At 38.9% G+C, this 21,006-nt stretch overlaps 1 protein-coding gene across 1 annotated transcript in view; it reads left to right on the forward strand.

Annotated features, from left to right (window-relative positions):
- The window catches only part of RBM27 (RNA binding motif protein 27), an 82,082-nt gene extending 65,379 nt beyond the window's left edge, over positions 1-16,703 (forward strand). The window contains exons 20-21 of the transcript XR_009539616.1: positions 15,750-15,833; positions 16,685-16,703. The gene's annotated coding sequence lies outside the window, so the exon portion shown is untranslated. The remainder of the gene's footprint in view (positions 1-15,749; positions 15,834-16,684) is intronic.
- The last annotated feature ends 4,303 nt before the right edge of the window (positions 16,704-21,006 follow it).

Raw genomic sequence — 21,006 nt, forward strand, 5'->3', positions numbered from 1 at the left:
CTAAGAAACTTAAAACCATCAGGACTCTAGATTTACTTGGCTACAAGAAGTTAAATCCCATGTTCTGACTATCTTTCCTCTTCTACATGTTTTCCTGGAATGATGTGTCAAACCAGGATCATTTTTAAGTTTTCATGTAATTTTCCCTTCATAATAATAAGGACTTCCTCTTTCTAGGTTATAGTTATATTTCTGAAAACACAAAGCTAAAATAAGCTTATAAAAGAAGGAAAACATTACAGTGGGGTAGAGTAAGCAATCTTGCTTCTTCCTCCTCCGTCATCTCTAACGAAATTTTCCTGATGTCTGTGGCTCAGTTGGTATATATTTTGAAAGATTCATTGTGGTGAATATTTTGAGTCCTGACAGTTTAAACGTGATAGAGGGAACAAAGGATTTATATATTTTTTGTACAAAGTTTTTTCTTAAACTGTATAATTTTGTAAATAATTTGTTTGGTTTTTTTGTGTACTAAAACTACCAGCGTATAGATTTCAATAAGAATTGTTGTATTTTTGTATTTGGAAACTGAAAATTACAGTAAATTAATGGAGCTGTAAGGAAATTTTCAGTAGACTGACAATTCAGCAGAGTGAGATTCCTTTTCATATGATTTTTTAACCTAAAATTGACATCTTATTACACTCTCAGTACAGAGAGAGTTGAGGATTTGTTTGACCTTTTTAGTTCTTGGGGGAGAGGGGGGTGAAAGAGAAGGATGTTAAAGTGAAGAATAGCTAGACACTTTTTCGAGTAAGTTTTGAGGCCCTTTATATAAAACTTAGTTTTCAATACACCTAAAATACTTCATAAACGTCTTTTCCTAAGACTTCTAAAACATGTTTGACTCTCAAAAATGTATTCAAAATATGCGTTAAATATAATATTAGAAAATTTAAGTTAAGGTTAGCATAAACTAGTTAAATGTATATATTTTTTCCTTTAGGACTGAGATCCCCAAGCATTAGAATTTCTCTTAAAAGCAAGTAACTATGACTTGTTTTCTTGGCATCTTCACTTAACAGAAATAACATATACCATCTGAGGCAAATTCTGTTCTTTTTAATGTGTATGACATCTTTCTAAGTAGCCGTTGAGCAATAACAACCACCAGCCTGGCTCAGTCATCTTGGTTTACTAGTGGATTGCTGCCCAGGCTTAAGAGGTAACCCCAGGGAATGCAGAATTTCCCTTAATTTCTTCATGCTGTAACTTTGAGAAAACATTGTCAGTAGCTAAGGTGATAAATTGGAAAACGTCTTGTTAGGGTGAAAAAAAGAGGTCCATGCTGATGGATCATTATTTCAAAAAAGAAAAAAAAAATCATGTGAAAAGGAATTGTGGTTCCTCTTGATGTATAGTATGCCTGTATTATAGTTTTTACAAAATTGTGAACTTGTGTAATAGTATAATAGGAGATATTGTTGAATTTCTAACTGTTTATACATTTAAATTCATATATGTAATGTTTGTTTTATCGATTACAATCTGAATTTCTAAGAAGCATGTTGACTTTTGCAATAAAGATGCAATATGGAATGGTTCACAATTGAAAAAAAAAGATAAAAGTGTTGCAAATTTAAAAGAATTTGGAAAATTTATGAACCATTCCAAAAATTATAACAATCACCAAAAGAGCTGTAATTCTGGCTTGTTCTGGAAAGAAAGAAAACGTATGTGTATGCTTGCTTGAGTGTGAGAATGAATGAGTGATGGATATGTGTGTGTGTGTTATGTTGGGTTCATGTACATGAGAGAATGCCACTCAATATGAATTTGGGTACCGAAGTCACTGGCTATTAAATATTCAGTAGAATCACTCCTTTGACAGAGTGGTCTTGAAAATGAAAGAGAAGGGCATTAAAGTGTTAACTTATAAGTAACCTTTAACAGCCATATTTCTTTGTTCATGGATGGATCTTGGTATCCCAGATAAAAAGCACAAACAATTTTATAAAAGCAATTATTTTAATATTATCTTGAGGATATTCAAGATGCCTGCAAACAATAGGAAGGACATTTTCCTTAAGCACAATAGAGAGAAGGGAAAGGACACCTTGAAGAGATGACCTAGGGCTTCCCTGGTGGCGCAGTGGTTGAGAGTCTGCATGCTGATGCAGGGGACATGGGTTCGTGCCCCGGTCTGGGAAGATACCACATGCCGCAGAGCGGCTAGGCCCCATGAGCCATGGCTGCTGAGCCTGTGCATCCGTAGCCTGTGTTCCACAACGGGAGAGGCCACAACAGTGAGAGGCCCGCGTACCGCAAAAAAAAAAAAGATGACCTAAAGATATGACAGTTCTAATTGTGATGGATATTTGTGAGGAATAACAAGAGAAGGAAGTGATCTTTACCCAAAAGGACTATGTGGTGATGGGAAAAGGATGTATATATCACTTGGGCTCCTATTTTCTTGTTTTAAAAACTGCTTTTCATATAAAATTCCCCTCCGAATGTTTATGCATTGTCCAAGAAGAGTCGTTCTTTAAATCTCAGCTTATACAGGAAAATAATAAAGAATGGGAGTAAATTTCATTTTCATTATTTTCAAATAAACAAGTTTTATTCATATTTTGTGAATTAAGTAAATGGCAAATAAGCTGTGTGACCATTTGTTTTGAATAGATGATAATTTATCCAATAGATGTTTATCATAAACATGAGTCTAGGGCTTTTGGTGGGGGAGCCAGCATAATTTTGAACGTAATTACATTTGTTTAATAGTAACAAATAGTACTAAAATGAGCTCTCATTAATTATTGGTTTTATGTGATTTTTTTTTACTGCTTTTGATGTAAGTTATTCTATAGCCAAGGATAAATTTTGAATCACAAGCCCCAGTTTACTGTCTAGGCTGGATCTAATTATGTTCCAGTAAACATAAGACATGAGTGAGTATGTCAACCTGCAGGACCATTTTAGATTAGAGAGTCAGGGTTGCTTTAAACAAGTGGACCAACATTTTGCAAGTCAAACCTGCCCCATTTGGCATCATTTTTAGTCTCAAAGATCTACTTGAGGGGCCAACCAAGACTGACCCAAAAAAAGGCTATACACTGCTAATCCAGGTATTACGAATCACCTTCATTTATGCTAAATCCATTTATTGCCAAGTGATCTCCTTTCTACAGGATCATCTACCATTTGGCCTCTTACCTGGTTCTGCAATCGACCTTAGGCTAACTAAACCATCCCAAGCATTCTGAGATAGGCGACTTGATACAGGTGAAATTAAGGTCAGAATAGTGTTTGATAATTGTTTGCAGGATATTTGTGGTTTGAGTCTACTCTTATCTTAGACTTCTGCAAACAGATTTTTTTTGGTTGTGGTGGTTAGGAAGCGTGATAAACACTTTTTCTTTGTATTTATGTTATATTTTTCCTTTTATGAAAGGTGAGCAAGGGATGAAGGCCCTAATCTAATAGCCTATTAGTTTGTTTTCATTGAAAGTCTGTATTTCCTACATCACTGCAGTTTTCTAACCACTTTATAGAGTTCTTTTTTCTTATTAGGCCGCACTGCACGGCACGCGGGATCTTAGTTCCCCGACCAGGGATGGAACCCGTGCCCCCTGCATTGGGAGTGTGGAGTCTTAACCACTGGACTGCCACGGAAGTCCCCATAGAGTTCTATTACTTTGATAGAGTGATCCACTAGTTCTTAAAACATTTGAGTTGGGGTAATGGTTAGTGCTTGATTGTTCAGAATTTTTGTTCTTTACTCAAATCTTTGTTGGGGAGTAGGGTTATAGAAATAAGCCTTTTAGTTGCCTAGCCATGTTTCTGTTGAATGAGTTTTCAACACTGCTTTGTAAGCACTTCATAAAAGTGAATGTCTTTTTAACAGTTTTCTAAAGTCCTTGTGATTCTCTCTCTTCTTAGTTTGCCCCCAGACAGCTTCTTTTGTGAGATACTGATACATTTCTCTCAATTTGAAATGAAATTAGATAATAAGGGCTAACGTAGACCTTGCCAAATAAATGCGGTTTTTGAGGATGATTTGGCTTCAAGATTGAGGCTGCTCACATGTTTACTTTGAGTTCTTAGACCAAAGGCTGCCGATTTATCTGTGTAAGCATCTGATCCTGTGTAAACTATCTAGTGCTAGTTCCTGAACCAACCTCCAACAAAGGGTTATTTACTGTAGAATTCAAGATTTTAACATTTAAAGCCTGTAGGGGGCTCCAGAAGGCAAAATTTAGCGGGCCTTAGAGCAGTGACTGAATCTTTTTTTCACAGCAACTCAACAGTGAAAAACACATTTTGCACTGGGACCCAGTATATACGTACACACAAACCAAAACCAAAGTTTACCAGACAATGCTTACCCTTACAACCCAGTATGCACCTGATATTTTATTCTTGTCAGGACCCACTACTTGGCTTTCAAAATTGCAGTTTGGAAAACACTAACCTATTGAGTTTCAGGGTGAATTGCATTTTTAAATCCCTCTTCCTGTGACATTGTCAATACTATTTTGAGTATAAAATGATAAAATTTTATCTTCTGTGCTTTGCTTGGAAAAGTAGTCTGGGGTCTGAAGTTGACCTTTAGTCTAAAATTAAAGGTGAAAATAATGTATACATCAATCTCTATTGATTACTTGATGCTTTTGAGCATGAAGTTATTTTATAGTTTTTAATTTTTAAAATAGACAACTGTGAGTGACTTTTTAAACTTGCCTGTAGTTTTATATTTTTGTCATTTTTTGCCCTGGGAAGGGAGTGGAATGCTAGAATATTGGTGCTACTTTTTATGAAATCTAAGGCACTTTGCAGGAATTATTTTAAAAAAAAAAGAAAAACCTGCCCACGAAGTCCATACAGCTACAAATATTTAGTGTCTGTGAATCAAGAAAAGATTATTTGGCTTTGAATTTAATTTTGCATTTAGAGTTTACCTTAGCTATCAACGATTCAAAACAAACCAGGTTTGATATCTCTGAGAAAATTGTACATATTCCAAAATTGTTCCATTGAATTCACCCTTTTAAAACATTCTCCCATAGGTTCATAAGAAATAGGAGATATTGATAAACTCATATAAAAAATAATTAGTCCTTGCCACTTTTTTTAATCTTGGGCAAGTGTGTCATTTGTGTATTTACATGTCTGAGCTTTTCTAGTTTCTAAAATGTAAAGAGAAAGATTGAGAACATGTCAGTGTGAAGGTTGCCATATTTTCAGAAATCCACAGAAGAAAACTATTGTCTGCAAAATAAATCAACACTGGTCATGGAAATATGTTATTTGTACATTTCAGTATTTCTATCCTCTTGTCCATGTACATTCCTTTTCAGATTCCTTAAGCAATAAAACTTGACTTTCCTCTAATACCATGGTGACAAGTAAATATTTTTAATTAAATTAGTTGATAGTTTTAAGCTATTCACTTTTGTGAATTCAGTTCAGTACAAGTATTGAGTGGAGACTGTGAACCAGATAATGGCTCAGTAGTTTGCCTGCATTCTGCTTGCAGCCTTTTGAAGAAGGTGCTCCCTGTTTGAGTTTAGAAGAGATTAAGTGGCTTCCCAGAGGTCACACAGCCTGTAGTGGTGGCACCAGGATTTGAACATGGGTCTGACTCCTGCGCTCATGTGCTTAACCTCTGTGCCCTGCTGCTTCTAATAAAATGGGATATTGCAAGTATGTAGAATGTCACTGGTCTTTTTTACTAGTGTCTGTCAAACACTGCCATTCTGGCTCCATCTATCTCATCTGCCCTGGATTGGAACCGGGCTCCCTTGGGGAGTGATACTTTAGGTAGCATATTGGAAACCACAGAACATAGCATTTATAGATGCTAATTTGTGGAGAAGCATTTTAAAGTAATAATTTTCTGTGACCTCCATAATGTACAGCCAGTCAATTTGATACCTTTGACAATAATTGGGCTGTATCATAACCTATGTTTATTTTATGTTCAATTTTATCTTAAATATTTTTCCTGTGGCAAACAGAATTATGATAATCTTGCAGTATTTCTACCTTGCTTCTTTGTGTTTTTTCAATATTTCTGGTGCCGTCTTTCTTTTAACCTTGGCGTTAAAAAAATCATGTTGTACATAAATAAGTTTACATGCTTTAATTTAATGATGTTTTCATATAGTATACTGAATTTTCTAGGCAGAAAGTGCTGAGAAAAGCAGTGTTTGTTCACAGTTATATTTATGCCATAGATTTTTTTTAAAGAGTATATTCTCAGTGAATAAAACTGATGTTCATGTCATTGTTCTGTTGTTTATAGAGTTACTTGATTTTTTTACATGTTCAGATTTCTTATTTTAGTAATGTCATTCTGAATCCTTGTGGATTTCTAATTTTAGCTATTTTGGCAACTATGAGAGATGTTTATTGACTACTAATGATATGGTAATAATTGTCATCTGCAAAAAGGAAAAGATGTTAGCACCCTTGGGAGAAAGGGGGCTTTTTATTCTTTGACAGCCCATGAGAAAAGTAGGCATGTTCTAATAGATTCAACAGAAAAAGTTTTTTATTCTTGATAAATTTAGCAGCCATTGGGAATATATCCAGTATGGGAACTGTATCAGGGAAATTGCTGAGACAAAAGAGAATGATTATAACATTCTGCTGGTAACAGTACAAGTTTTTAGAAAGGTGTTTCGCCCCAAATTTTGGATTATGTCATTAAAAAAATCTCACTGTCGTCAAATGCTAAAAAAGCATACATGCTCTTTTTAAAGCATTATCAACATATTTTGCTTTGAAATATCAAAGATGGGGAAGAATTTTATACATAGAACTTAATTTCTTAGAACTTTTTTTTTTAATCTTTTGAAAAATTTCTACCAAAAACTTTAAGGCACTTCTCTCCCTGTGATTTATTTAAATCTTAATAAATTATACATTTCTGCACTTTAGCCATTCATGTGAAAATTATTTGGAGTCATTGCAATAGAATGGTGCTGTGTGGTCTCCTGAGGCCCCAAGTATGTCAAAGAAGTTTCATCCACTCTTAGTTTTACATTTTTCAGTGACTATTATTGATAAAGTAGATAAAGCTGGACAGAAGTCTGTAAAGATTGAAGTAAATGATTCAGATCTGTGTAGAAGTAAAGACTTAATTTATGTAAGGACTCTATATGTTTATGACTAGCTTTTGTGCTTAGCTCCTAGTGGTTTTGGAAAGCTATCTATGAGTTGTGGGCACCTATTCATTTCTCAGAAATGGCTGTATCTAGGAAAACAAAAACAAAAAACAAAGAACCCAACTGGTATGATCAAACATGTTCAGAAAACTTTGAACACTGTCTGTAAAAACAGTTCACAGTGTATTTTGTCTCTCCTGTTTTACAAACCAGGAGGATTGCCTTTTTATTCATTTTGAGGTTTCCAGGATCATCACTGGCTGTAGCTTGATGCTTCATAGACAGGGTGGAAGAACTGGTTACAGTAGAGAGTTTCACTTGTTTTTCTTTCTTTGTGGCCTATGTGAATCAGCATCCAAAGAAAATTTGCACACTTAAAATAGGAGAAAAGTACAACGACTTTTGATAGTGTTCAACATTTTTGTAGGGCAATCCTTGACCGTTTTTGCCCAGAAACATAATGGGTTTTTTTGTGTGTATGCCATAAATAAAAAATTAAGAAAACATGAGACAAGGAAAAATAGGTTTCATGCAGAAGCCCTTTATTAACCGTTGAAAAAATGACTTGAAGAACCAGGAGAGGTCATAAAGAAAAACCTATTTCTGCCTTTTATTTAGGGAATTTTTGTTTCATTTTGCCACAGTCAAATTTTAATGGTGCTAAGAAGAAATAATTGTAAACTTGGAAAGGGAATTGTGAAGGCTATTTTTATTCCCTGATGTACTCCTATAAATTGTTGTTTTTCAGTTTAAATCTTGGTTTCTTTAAGCATGGTACCATTTTTGTGTTGTACGTTTAATGTCACTGTTCCCAGTCAGAGAGGCATGGCAAGCAGAACTCCAAGGACCCACAGGTCTGATGGAGGTAACTCCTCTCCCACAACTGAGGTGTTCCTCAGCCTTTCAGGGGTCAAGAGAGCCCTAGCCTTGGTGTCAAAATACTATTGGCTATGATTTCAGTGCTCATCATGTGACTCACTGTGCTGTATGGTTTCAAGCATTCTTATTTACTCTACAAGGTATACTATGAGTTTTCCCTTTCTGTCCAAGGGAAATCTGAGGCCCAGGCAGGTCACTGTCTCAAAGCAAAGCCAAGATTTGAAGCCACAATACATCTGACTTCAAAGCATGGCTTGTAACCACTGCTTGGTACTGTGCTCTCGTCCCAATAGCTGTGTGAGCTGAGGTTAATTACTTAGTCCTTTGAATGCTCAGTTTACTCATAAAATGGGCCTTATAATAACAGAGCCCATTTAATGGTCGCAGGATGGCAATAAGCATTAAATGAGATAGTATCTCTGAATGGAGCTGTTTTCAACTACAAGTGAATTTCTTACATTGGTTATTAAATCTTGTGGAATCACCTAAATAAATGTGCTTAGCAAATGTTGGAAAAAAGAGAAGGGAATACTTCATACCTGAGATTGCATCTTTATATTTCTTTAATATATCACATTAATCAAGTAGATAAAGACAACCAGACTCTAGGTACTGACATTTCCTAATCCTTAGCAATTGTTAGTGAACATTACACGTAGCCACGAGGTGGGTCAACTACCTCGTGGTAGACGGTCAGCATGTTCTGACCGTCTTACAAGCCTCTAACTGCAGATGGGTGAAGGGGCTCCATTTCCTGTCTAGAATCCCCTTACCAGTCTTCCACAGAAGAACAAAAGTATTATATATACTTATGTGATGTACCACAGAAAAGCCTAAGTATTCCCCCAAAGTCTCAAGCCCTTTGATCTGGGAATTTACTTAACAGAGCCAATACTTCAGAACCACCCTCTACTGGTTGTTCTGTTTTTTGCCATATGATCTGCTCCCGCTGGATACGTGTGAATCTCTTTATGCAAAATGAGATTTTTTTCCTTGTTTTAACAATTCTGTTAAAATTGTTAAATTGTGGTCAGTGAATTATGCTTTAGGGTGTGACAAAGGGAAAACATTTTAAATAGAAAAATTAATGAAACTATTTTTCATAAAGAATATATTTGGAGGACACTGGAATTAGCTCTTGAATAGACATATCACTGGTACAAATTATGTGAAATAAACGCATCGTTCATGGGTTTGGTGTTTCTGCGTAAAAGGCCGAAAATATTTAAAAGCAAGCTGTCATTTTCTCCAACTCTGAAAAATTATCATCCAAGTGCGTGAAAAGAATCACGTTAAAACTCTTAAACATTTCTTTTTTAGTGGGTTCTACTGTAATTATTTAAGCAAACATATTGATTTATTGAACATTCAGGAAGATAAAGTTTTGGGAGTTTTTTGGCCACGCCGCTTGGCAGGAGGGAATCCTAGTTCCCCCACCAGGGATCGAACCTGCACCCCCTGCACTGGAAGTGCGGAGTCCCAACCACTGGACCTCCAGGGGAGTCTAAGATAAAAATGTTTTAAACACTCAGATTGAAAATATACATGTTTTAGGATGGCACCTTCCCTTTCTCTCTTCCCCTCCTCACTTCAGACTTTACTCCACTATTAAAGTGACCAGAGGGAGACTTTCTCCTTTGCGACTCTTTCCACATCTCTATTTTACACTGCCTCAGGACATCATCTCTCTATTCGTAAACCTGCAGGATTTTGTCTTCTTTTTTTTTTTTTAACCTATTCCCTGTAACAAAGGATTCCCCTTCAGGAAGAAAGGAGGTCATAGCAACAGGCTTCTCTCACGGATAGCCAGGGGCACCATGCTTAATTCACTGCCATGATGGTACCATGCTTGAAGAAACCAAGATTCTTTCTTATTGTTGGAATGACTAACCTAATGTGAATACCCAGAAGCCATGGGCGGAGTTGCACTTCAAATTTAAAATTAAAGCAGGGAGATAGCAGGTGTGAACTTTTCGGTACTGGCTCTTTCTGGACTAGATCTGGAACATTAGGTGAAGGGAACTTTTCCACGGGTAATGAATATTACCTGTGGATTCCATTCTTATACTACACTGTAACCCCAAAGGGTAAGCACAGCAGAAGAAAAATGAGCCACTCTTATAACCCACACACAGAGCTTTTTTCAGGCAACAAACCTAAGAATTATGAAATCATTCAAACCTTTACAATGTTATAGTACTTTTCACCCTGGAATAACAGGTTATGAGAGAGGCTGGGGCATTTATGGAAGAAAAGATCATTTACTGTTGTCACTCTATGCATTGGTGCTTATACTAAAAAGTAACTTACAGAATTTTTGAAGAACTTAGCACCAACTGCATTGTGTCAGGAACAAATGAGTGTCATCTGCCCATTTGTTTAAGGGGTATATTAACTTACACGATAAACACAGAGGGAAGATTCTTTCCCCTCATATGAGTTGATTTTGCGTAAACTTATCAGTTCAGGTTTTTATAAGAATTATCTCCTTCTTTCAAGCAATAAGAGCCTGGCAACACTGGGAAGAAGAGAAATTCTGGAATAGCTCTTTAATTTTCTTCCTTTCTCTCACTAGCTGGTTTAATTGTTATTGCAATACACTCTGCAGGTATTTTAGTAATGGGTGTAATTCCGGACGTTGCTTTTTAAAGGTGATAGTATCTGTCCTAAAGTAAAAATACCTGAGCAGAAGCTTGTGCAGATCACTGAAATGGAAGAGTGGTCTGGAAATTGTAATTTTGAATACCTTCATAGGCAAATTAGAAAATTTTGCTTTAATGTACAAAACATGAGTATTACCAAGTTTGGGTAATTAGCAAATATTTATCTCTTCCACCTTTTTTCATTTTTATGGTTTATAGAGTGTGATTCTCCTTCAGATTAATTCCATTCTGCACTGTGAGAGTTTATGTGTTTTTACAGATCACATGGCAAATAAGCACATCCTTCGGGTTAGAAATGTGTAGAGAGAGAAATGGAAATGTGAACAGCGTGGGTAGAAAGACCTAAATATACTGTTGCCGTATATCTGAGTGGCTCTTTGGATTCAGTTGGTCTGAGTACAGAAAGCAGTGCCAGTTACATGGCCCGACAGGTCGTGTTGTTTAATAAAACATAGAAGTGACACAGAAAGCTTTGGCAGCATGTGGGTTTGATTTTGTTAGTACGGCTAAGGGCGTGTACGCTTTGCCCAGCTCCTGCATGTTTTCCCCACGTTGGACAAATGAGCTAATGTGCTACTTCCAGAGAGCTTGGTTTTAGGTAATAGGCTCTCCTCTCTTTGTGGTATTTCTTTCTTTTTTTTTTTTTAAAGTTATTTATTTATTTATTTTTGGCTGCATTGGGTCTTCGTTGCTGTGCGCGGGCTTTCTCTAGTTGCGGCGAGCGGGGGCTACTCTTCATTGCGTTGCGCCGGCTTCTCATTGCAGTGACTTCCCTTGTTGCGGAGCACAGGCTCTAGGCGCGAGGGCTTCAATAGTTGTGGTGCATGGCCTCAGTAGTTGTGGCGCACGGGCTTAGTTGCTCCGTGGCATGTGGGATCTTCCCGGACCAGGGCTCGAACCCGTGTCCCCTGCATTGGCAGGCGGATTCTTAACCACCGCACCACCAGGGAAGTCCGTCTTTGTGGTATTTCTATTTTAATTCCACAACTTGGTGACTGGTCCAGGGTTCACTGATGCTAAAGGAGTAGGTGCAGGGGATGGTGGAAAGCAGCAGAAGGATGGATACTAAAGGAATCTGTTATCCTTGTCTTGTTTCATGTCTATTTCCTCTACTATTTGTGTGGGTTCTTGGCTGAAGCCATCTCAGCTGAGTAGGCACAGAGGGGAAAACGGACAGAGGTGTTAAAGAGAGGTTGATTGTGGCGGCCGAGCGGATTCTTGCCAGTGAGAGAGATTCTTGTGTGAAAGGGGAGACAGTCATTCTGGCCCACACGAGAACATGATGCTGGTCTGCTGCAGCGAGGGCAGGGTCTGCCCTGCCCCACCTGGTGGGTGACGCATAATTACCTGAGCAGCACGCTCTGCTTTTGTGCATGTATTGTGCGAGCTACTGAAAATAGCACCCCGCCCCTTATTTTTTCTGGTAAGTAAAGCAGTATTTCAACCACATTCACTAACGGCCCATCAGTGGCACTCACTCATTCGAGACACCCGCAGAGATTAGACAGGATGCCGGTTTATGCCCCAGCCATATAACTCCTCTTCTCTCCATGCAAGAAAACATTAGAGAGCGCGAGTAAGGGAGAGTGACTTCATTATAGGGGATAACCTCAAATCCACCCTAATTTATGACAGCGGATCTTTCATAAATGTGGACACTCTAAATCACAGCAAATGATGCGAGACATGCAAATGTGCTCTGACACAAGGTGTTGAGAATCCCTGCCTTGGAGTAGAAGCTCCAACATCTGATTGCACACCAGAAGGTTCTGGGGAACTTTAAAAATACAGGTTACTGGGCTGCAGCTATAAAGATTCTATTTCTGTAATCCTAGAGAGGGGCTTGAGTATACACACACACACACACACACACACACACACACACACACTCACTCAATATAAGTATATTTTTAAATTTAAATTAAAACTTTTTTAACTTCCCCAAGTGATTCTGGCCGGCAGCATGAGAAGTACTTCCTAGGATCACTCCATCTATTGATGAGGTATATTTCAACAGGCAGGGCATCCCAAAGAGGGGTCATTCCCTGTGACCCTTTGGATCCAAGGTCTGAGTGCTGCAAGGGCCTTTGAAAAGATCTCATCCGTAGCCTCCAGCGTGGGTCGGGAGAGGGGCACTGGAAAAAGAACAGGGTTAGCAAACCAGTCTGCTACCAGCTCCCCATGTTGACACAACCATTTTGCACACCTTCTGTGGAACGTGAGGGGAACTGTGTTCTGCTCAAAGGATGATGAGAAACATCATCATGACTGAGACTATGAGTTAGCAGGCAAGGTGGAGCTGTCACTATCCATCCATCACAAAAGCTGTGGCCGGACAGAATGTGAATTCCGTGTAGAAGACCCAGTCCTGTCATTCCGTAAACTGGGTTGTCCTGAGAATTCATTTTATAACCTTTTGACTTGGGTCCTCTTATTATTCCATTTTGCCAATGAGGAAATTGAGGTACTGAGAGGCCAGCTTGTCCAAGTTACAAAGCTATTAAGTGGAAGAGCCAGATGGTCCAGCTCTCAGAAATGTCCCCACTTTAACAGCAACTCCCATACTGCGGCTCACAGAACTGCAGGGGCTGCCTTAACACAAAGTTTGCAACTCAGAAAAGGAGCCAATAGATTTTGTATGAAGGCAAAAATGGAGGTTTGAATCCATTCAGAATTGTATATGATGATTTAGAAATTTACAGCCTTACTAGTTATATAACCTCCATGAAAGAGGCTGCTTTTAGAATATTTACTGGAAATTGGGCAGTTTTCTAAATGCTGTTTTCAAGAGGGACAGGCTCATTCTTTTTGTTCTCCAGAATTAGCTTTAGCCCCCTACATTCATCTCGTATTATTATTGCTTAATATAATCCTTAAATATTGGAAAATGTGAACAGAACTTGCGCTGGTAATTTTATTGTGCCTTGCAGTTTAAACAAACATTGTCTCGGGGGCAGTGATGTATCCCCTGTTTCCTGTCATCACTATATATTTATGTATTTTTTCTATTTGTGCCTCTTTTATACTCATTCTATTCTTCAAGATTGTCTTTATGAAGATACATCTGTTTAGCTTTGGTGATTAGCAGAAACATTAGCAGACCTACTGTTTCAGAGCATAAATAATTAATGGCTGTTCCTCATTAATTTCTTCTGAAACCGACTCTTGTTAGACTACCGTTAGGTATATTTCTTGAATTAAGAGAAGATCTAAGGAAAAGAGACTCACTGTCTATTTTGAAAACAGATCATTTACTTTTGATGGAAAATTATGACATTTGAGTTCATAGATGAATAAAAAGAAACCTCTTTTAATGAGATACGACATATGTCTTTTGTTTACTGAGGGCCTTCCATCACAAGTTGTCTGTTCTGTGACCTGTTTCCCTCATTTCCACACAAACCTGCCTTTTTTTTTTAATTTAATGCAAGTAGTAACTATTTATTGTATTGAAATATTTATAAAATATTACAACACACCTGCCTTTTCATCAAACAAATCCAAAACCCAAAGGTCCCCTCTGTCTCTGCATTGATCCCTTTCTTCCCTTTGCTGTGAAATGGCCCCGTGTCATTACCAGCTGGGAGCTTCCTCTCGGTTGATAAGCAGACAGAACCCTTGCCCCAGTTTAGTCTTTAGTTCCCTCCCTTGCTATTTATTAATGAACACGCACTTTAAATAATCTGTTCAAATTAATGGGCAGACAATAAAAATATAGGTTCTGAGGGAAATAGCCCAGTAAAATACTTCCCTAAGCTCTTTAGCCTAATTAATAGTTACATTTCCTTCTATAAAGAAAATCAAATGCACATCAGGGTTTGTGTGGTTCTGACACCCAGAATAGGCAAAGCTTCCCCCCGCCCAAATATCAACAAAGTACCCTCTTGGGCTTCCCAAGAATCTTCAGAAATTATTCAGCCTAGCTCTAAACTGGGCTACACTTCACCCAACCAAAGGCAAATTGTGGTTGATTTAAAAACACAACAAAAAAGCTAGTAGAATAAGTGTACAATACAGAAGTAAGTGCCTCCAATGTAGTGATAAAGTATATCTCCTTTATGGCTTTGCTAAAATTCTAAGTAATGGCAACCACTGCAAGCAAGGAAAGCTGTGTTTCTTAGATGTTTTCTTAGCCATGGTGGCCTCTGAAGATTGATCCCAAAGTAACAGTGCCAGGCACTGAAACCAAGCAGGACCCTATGGTCCTTTGCCCCCCATGTCCTCCACCTGCCTTTTGTCTGTGGAAAAATTTTAGCAAAAGAATAAGTTTAATCAGAGAAGTGAGAAAATGCAGAAACAGGAAAACTGTCAAAGGAGACCAAATAATAATAGTTTCGTCATTAAGTATAGTCAAGGCCCTTTAGTTCCTTCTCAAGGGCTATTAGATAATATTCTGAGCCACATCCTGTGAGCTGTCTTGTAGAGGCTGAAAACCCCACCAGGTGGAAAAAGTTAACTACATGATGACCAGGCTGTAGCCATGACATAAGCTGCCACAGTTCTGGGAATTGGCCTCAAAGAAATGGAAACAAACCGACCCTGGAACTGAAGATTAACTGTACCTAAACAATCGAGATGACACTGGTCAGACCACCGATGACAAATTTCAAGATGACTGTCAGAGCTGACTGTACTGTTTCTGCATGTAGCCCCCTCCCTCTCTCTATAAAAGCTCTTGCCCACTGATTGTCAGTGGGGGGAAGTCGGCCTCTGGACAGGCGACCGCCCTCCCCCTGCAGTTGCCAGTATCCAAAATAAAGCAAACTTTCCATTCCACCAGCCTTTGCCTCTTTATTGGTTTTTAAGCGGCGAGCAGCCGGACCCCACTTTCTGTTACAGTACTAAAGAGAAATATTGGTGTCAACCTGAAAGACCAGCACTATTGGTGGACTGATTAAATAAATTATAGTTTGGCAATACAGCTGAATAGAGCCATCCATTATAACTAATGTTGTCGTAATGAAAATAGCTAACTTTTTGAGCACATTAAGCATAGTGCTAAGTGTTAAATAATAGTCTTAAAGGACGTTTTAAAAATGTTTCATTGAATTTTACAATAATCCTTAAGGTGCGTATTATTATCCCCACTTTACAGATGAGAAACTAAAGCACAGAGAGATTAAATAATACGCCCAGGGTCACACAGTGAAGAAATGGCAGAACTCGGCTATGAATCCAGGTAAGATGAAATGAAATTGTCCAAATGGATTGTTAAGGGAGAAAAAGACATCATGGAACTGATTATCTAGTTAGTTCCCAGTTTAATTGACAAAAGAAGACAGTTTTTATTTTCTTCTTTTACTAGAGATCATATATCACTTTTGCATTTTTGTAATCGCAAAAAAATTACTTTGACATTTGAGATAAAATATGTCGTGTTATATTTGACATAAAGTGTGTTGGCTATTTATAGGACTACACCACAATGTCTATTGAGTGTCTGCTTAACGACATTGAGACGGCATTCCTTTTTTTGAGCCTGCTGTCTAAATTCAGAAAAGACTAGGCAGCTCATTGAAAAAACTCTGGAGAAAAGCAGAAAGCCCTAGTTTTCTGTGAAATTTGTTTCCACTATAATTTAGAATGGGTTCATAAAGAAAAAACTAGGCGATAACTCTCAGCTGTCTAACCAACTGCAACATAGCTGGCAGGCTGTGGCTGAGAGCCCTCGTGGCAAGAGTTGGGTGAAGGTGCACGACAGGGGAAGTGCACACCAGCACACTCACAACTCCAACGCGATATTGGTTTCTTTAATCAATGGTGCCTTAAAGTTGTATTGAAGTGAATATACATTATTGGCATCGCTTACCACGTTTACGATCCACTCCACATCAAAGTGCCGTAGAAAGCAGAGTTAGTACCAGTTCATATCCAATTGCTCATCAAACTTTAACTTGTATTTGCTTTCCCCTGATTGATACATCTTTTATAACTGAAAGGCTCCATCTCTTTATAACATATGCTATCATTCGACGCGCTTGTTTTCATCACTCTGTAAACCAACATGAAATTGTCTAATAATTCACCCAGATTTTGTCACAAGTGCCTGAAGTTACAGCTGTCTTTTAGAAGAAGCAGTGGTTCTCCTCAGAACATTTGGAAGTATTGAAACAGTGGGTCAGATCCTTGGCTAGGAAGCAATCTTGTCCAACTGATTGATGAATAAAATACTGATTTTTTTCAGAGGCGTGAAGTTTATTTCCTTTTCTCACCCAGTGGTTTGGAGTTTGGTAGCACAGCCGCAGAATAGAATGAATAGCTGCAGGGCTGTTGGAGCAGGTTTCGGGGGGAAGGTTGCAGTTGAGAGGTGTCACCTGTCAGCTTGGTCCTGCAATAGCAATTTTCAGTAGCTACTCATCCACAGCCAGTGCTGATTTGGATTGGACATAAGGTAAAAACAAACAAACAAAACCAGTTATCTTTCATGTTACCTTCTATTAGGCCCTTCTACAGATAGTGAATAAAGAACCATGCAGGAGGCTTCTTTTTGTCTGGCTGTCAACAGCTTGAGGGTTCTCCAGGGCACCGGAGGGGATTGCCTGCACACAGAGTGACCTACAAGACCCTGGCCCTTCCCCTTCCCCTTCCCCCAGAGCCCAGGCAAGCCTTCTTAGTGTCTAAGTCACTGCCACGTTTTAAAGGTTCCTGCTCTATTAGAAAATAAAAGAAGTAACCAACATGAAAATATGAAATCGGCATATTTAAAATCTGGGTGAGAGTCTCTTGAGGAGGGAACAGACAAACAGAGCGTCCAGACCAAGGCGATGGTACCCCGCCCTCTCTCAACTATGGAAAAATACAGGATGGTGGTGAGAACACGAATCCTGGGGTCAGACAGACCTGCTTTCAAATACTGGCTCCGTACCTGCCTACATGTCAGATGTTGGCCATGCCACCAAATTTCCGGGCTATCAACACAGGATAAAAATGACACCCCCCAACCCCGTAGTATTGTTATGAGGACTAAGTGAGATCAGCCTCTCAAAGCACATGGCACAGCGCCCGGCACAGCATCCACGTTCAGTAAACACAGCTAGGTATTATCACAGAACTGTGAGTTGCTGGGCTCAAGCCTACAGAGGCAGGAAAGTGGGTGAGTGGGCAGCTGCACTCTGCTACCAGGACAGCCACGTGTTACTGCCAGAAGTATTATATGTCCAGGAGAACCTGAACTACAGCACTGACTTTAGTTTTCTAAATCATGAAATATTTCTGACTTCCTATAAAGTTGAGAAAAGAAGCCAGCAAACACCAGAGGTACCCATCACTCAGCTTAAGAAATAAAACATTATGAACAACAACATGCTCTACAGCTATTGAAATGAATGAACTGGAGGGATGTGGGTAAATCTCAGAGACAGAACTCTGATCCATAAGAGCAGGTGGCGGTGGGCTGCACACCGTATGATGCCACTTACACCGAGTTTGTAAAGTGGCACAACGATGCTGCGGATGAGCAGTTGAGTGAAGCAGACAGAGGTAGTAAAACTGTCAGGATACGCAGGGGAATGAGAAGGGTTGACGGCTTAGGAAAGCTTTGAAGGATGGGAGCCGTTTCATTCTCAGGTGTCCTGGCTTTGTTCTCAGCAGGGCCGAGGCCAGGAGCTCCCCTCCTTGCTGTCTTACACAGATGTTAGCCCCTGTGGAGGCAGCACTCTAGGCAAACAATGTTAAATACACCGAAAGCAAAATTCTTCCTTTGAATGTGCTCGGCTCCCATGAAAATCCAGGGGCGCTTTCTCTGCAGGCCTCCTGCACACCGTGGCATGACATATCCAATCTGAATTCTGAAGGTTGGGTGTGACATAAAAGCAGCCAACCAACAGCATAAATGTATATGAAATGAAATCAATAAAAAGTGTATTTTTTTCGGCTCTTGAAGATAGTCCTGCGAGGGTACATCACAGGAGCAGGGACAATGCTAGGGAGATGCAAACAGGAAGGAGGAAGGGAGGGAGGCCCTGGGGATAGGGGCGGGAGAGCTGAGGGGAGGGGGTGGGTTAATGTTAATATTCACTGTGTGAATCAAGGTTTAGGGAGAGCTGTTCTTCCTTTTCCCTCATCACCTAAAAAAAAAAAAAAATCAATTATCAATGCTTATACCATGAAATAGGGATATCTGGCTTGTTCATTCCACTTTCACCTAAGAGGTCATCATAATAAAGAATTATTTCCGAGATCAGATTGATAATCGCGAAAGGTTGATATCAGATTATGAGTTTATGGTGGATTAAAAACTGAAATCAGGCAGAGAGAGAGAGAAATGCCTTTATTCATACATTTATTTCTGCTATAACAGTAGTGGAATTTTTATAACTCATAAAAATAAAATGCCAGGGTACAGCCACTGTGGAAAGCAGTATGGAGGTTCCTCAGCAAACTAAAAGTAGAATTACCATACGACCCAGCAATCCCACATCTGGGCATATACCCAGACAAAACTCTTATCCAAAAAGATACATGCACCCCTATGTTTATAGCAGCACTATTCACAAATAGCCAAGACATGGAAACAACCTAAAAATCCATCGACAGATGAATGGATAAAGAAGACGCAGTACCTATATACAATGGAATACTACTCAGCCATAAAAAAGAATGAAATAATGGCATTTGCAGCAACATAGATGCAACTAGAGATTATTGTACTTAGTGAAGCAAGTCAGAAAGAGAAAGACAAATACCATATGATATCACTTATAAGTGGAATCTAAAATATGACACAAATGACCCTATCTACGAAACAGAAGCCAACTCACGGACATAGAGAGCAGACTGATGGTTGCCAAGGGGGAGGGGGTTAGGGGAGGGATGGAGTGGGAGGCTGGGATTAGCAGATGTAAGCTATTAAATATGGGATGGATAAAAAACAAGGTCCTGCTATATAGCACAGAGAACTATATTCAGTATCCTATGATAAACCATAATGGAAAAGAATATTTTTAAAAAAGGCTGTGTATATATATATATATATATATATATATATATATCTGAATCACTTTGCTGTACAGTGGAAATTAACACAACACTGTAAATCAGCTGTACTTCAACAACAACAAAAATATGCCAAGCATTGCAACAAGGCCTTTGCATCAGTAATTTCATGTATCCCTCATAATAAGTGTATGAGGTAGCATCGGAGAGCTTATGTGGAACTGGAGGTACACTGGAGAGCCAGGATTGAGCTTGGGCATCAGACTCCCACATCTGCCCTATATCACCATGCGATATACCTACTCCCATTGAAAAGTAGGCTGCGAATAAGTGTTCTTTGTTTACTAACAAAGTAATCCTCAAACTGTACTTAAACTTTACCACAGTGCTGTACTGCTGGTAGGGCTTTGGAAATTATCTAACGCGACCCGCTCTATCATAAACCTCGTATTCTAAGTGATGATGTGGTCTGGTGGTTGAAACCTTAGCCTGGGAACTGGGGACCTGTTTTCTGATCCCCTTATTATTCTAAAATTACCCTGCTGCATAAGACACCCCTTTCCCCTTTCGTAAGTGTTCTCTCCTCCCCCAGGCCTGGGCTTCTGCATCATGTTTTATATGACATGATCTTGTCCTCCTGTGGCCGCAGGTGATTAAACCATAGGTGGACACCTAACCTAGGGGAAGGTAGTCACTGGAGGGCAGAATCAGCCAGACTCTCTTCTGGGAATTTGGACAAAGACAGAGACGGTTGAGGAATAATACTGTCTCCTTTCTAGATCTCGGTGTTGTCATTTAGAAATACCTGGAGTCAACAGCTTTATCATTCCATCCTAAAGACCAGTGTTTTTGATTCTCAGCCTAGAGCGGTTTGTATGTTATATCATCCCATCTTTGCTTCTTTTACCCTCTTCTCCCTTTCAGAGCTTTTTACGTGGTGGGGTCACAAAATTTTGCTGCTCCATCATCATTGCTTTGGGTTACGTTTTCCAGGATTTCTGTTCATTTTGCATTAGTTGTACATCAGAATGTTTTTCTTCTTATAGCAGATGGTGCTGGTAGACTCATCTTAATTTCAAAAGTGTGCTATTTTCGGAGCACTATATATGTATTATGTGTATATACGTATATGTATATATATACAGTATGTATTCATTTTATTTCCCGGGAATAATAGATATTTTCTGACCTTTTCCCACCAGACTCCAGGCACATATGTGCCATTACCCAGGATCATCTTGTGACTTTGCAAAGACTCAAAGGGCTGGGTGTGAAAGTGGTCCATGGAAAGGGGGTTTTGTATCTCTTTGGGTTCCTTGGTTGTGAGCAATAGAAACTAAATCTGGTTAACGGAAAGAAAAATGGAACTACTAGAAATATAGAGTAGCATACAGAATTGAAGAAAAGCCTGAAAATCT

This window comes from Lagenorhynchus albirostris, chromosome 3 (genome assembly GCF_949774975.1).
Source record: "Lagenorhynchus albirostris chromosome 3, mLagAlb1.1, whole genome shotgun sequence".
Lineage (NCBI taxonomy): Eukaryota > Metazoa > Chordata > Mammalia > Artiodactyla > Delphinidae > Lagenorhynchus > Lagenorhynchus albirostris.